This window comes from Neopsephotus bourkii, unplaced genomic scaffold, assembly GCF_033783945.1.
Source record: "Neopsephotus bourkii isolate Nb327-2 ecotype Australia unplaced genomic scaffold, CSIRO-AGI_Nbou_v1 NB_1615, whole genome shotgun sequence".
NCBI lineage: Eukaryota > Metazoa > Chordata > Aves > Psittaciformes > Psittacidae > Neopsephotus > Neopsephotus bourkii.
Window position 1 is genome coordinate 5,033,700 of NW_026902090.1, and position 1,809 is coordinate 5,035,508.

Below are 1,809 nucleotides of genomic sequence, written 5' to 3' on the forward strand. Positions count from 1 at the left end.
TAAATAGTGCTGTGTTTAAGGTATGTGTAAAAGCTGGATGTAAGGTGCAGAAGAACTGGGTGCTCTAAGGTTTCAAAGGGTAGCTATGCATTTAAGCCATTTAGGAATCCTGTATTTCTGGTTTTGTGCTGTTGCTCACATGGTCAGGTTTGATCTTCCTTTTGCTTCATGCAGGCTTCTCAAAATAGAGGACACGTGGCTAACTCATGCACATACCCATTGTTTAGATTTTGCTCAAGCTTGAGAGGAATCATAACTTAGGTAAGATGCCTCGTGTTCCTTTGGTGATCTGATGTAGACAGTTACTGACATCTGTCATGGAAAAGCAAGGCTAGTTCTTGTCTTCTGGGAAGAGGATTTTTAGGGATTACATGGAGAGAGTGACTTAAAACCCATCAGGCTGATGTATTGATAAGGAGTTTATTCTGCCAAGGATTTGCAGTTTAACCCTGAGCAAAGTTACCTACCTCTTGTCTTAGCTCCCCATCTGCAAAGTGGGAATACCACAGAGTGGAAGCTAACGCACACGGAACTACTGCTGGACACTCAGACTTCTCTGCTGAAGGGTGTAATGAAACGAGGGTGCTTGGTCGCTTATCTAAGTCATTTAGTTGATCTGTTGCTGCTTAAAATAGCATCAAGTCAGCGTGATGCATGCTCTGCTCTGTTGTGGCCCACATAACATATGTTGATGTACAAGCTGTGAGCCCTCCAGTCCTCCTCCCTAACACAGCCAGCAGATACCGCCTGCCTTCTTGCATGCTATTGCAGTCTGACCCTTGTGTTTGACCGGTGCAGGTGGAGTTGTGTGGTGTCATGGAGGAATTGATGGAGCCAGGAGCTTCTGAAACACACAGATTCAGAGACCTTCAATGTACAGAAGAAACAAATATACGTCAGGTAAATGTGCAGCTGTAAATGAAACCTTGGGACGCTTCTACAGCCATGACTAATCCTGTGCGCACTGTGACTCAGCTAGTGAAGCATTTATCAAGAAAGGCCTCAGAGCACTCAGTGATAAACCAATAAATAAAACCATCTTGTTTTCTATAGCAAACAGAATTATGGAATCTAATTTTGTCTCCTGTTCCTTACCCCTTCAAAAATAAACCACCCAAACATTTATAGCCATGCAAGAGAAGGAACACTGCTTATAGTAAACACATCCTTTGCCTTCAGTTCGCATGTGTGTGCCTCCTGATTCTTGCTCTGTCTCCAAGTTCAAAATCTTAACTATCTGAAACCTGATTGACTCCAAATTACTCTGTAAAAACGTGCTTTTGGTCTGCTTTGTGGTTTATGAACTGTGTGGTGATGGAACCAGATGTAATCCATCAGGGCTGTATCATTGGTAAGCCGTGCATGTTGACTGAGGGCAGATAGAAGAGATTGAAGGACACAGGTTTTTTTGATGGACTTGGTAAGAGAATTTAGAATAAGTACATTATTTATAGTTTGAATACGTCATAATAAAAACCCCTGCAGAATTCTAGGCTGGATCCAAGCTTGACATCTGATTGATTCCAAAACACGAAGCAAGGCACGCAGATCCTATTGCAAATATCTGTAAGGCTGTGAGGTTTATTACGCTTGTCAATATTTTATGATTTCATTATTTTTAATTGGCTCTTGAAAATAACATTTACAAGACAAAAAGGAGGAAAACATCTAGTAAAAATAACATTTTCAAGGTGGTTTTGCTGGGTTTTGTTTGGCTGAGTCAAGCCGTTAAATAAGTTCAGATCTTCTTTCTCCTTCTTTTCAGCTCAGGTTTGTGGCATGTGCTGCAAATTAGTATTTAAGGCTGCA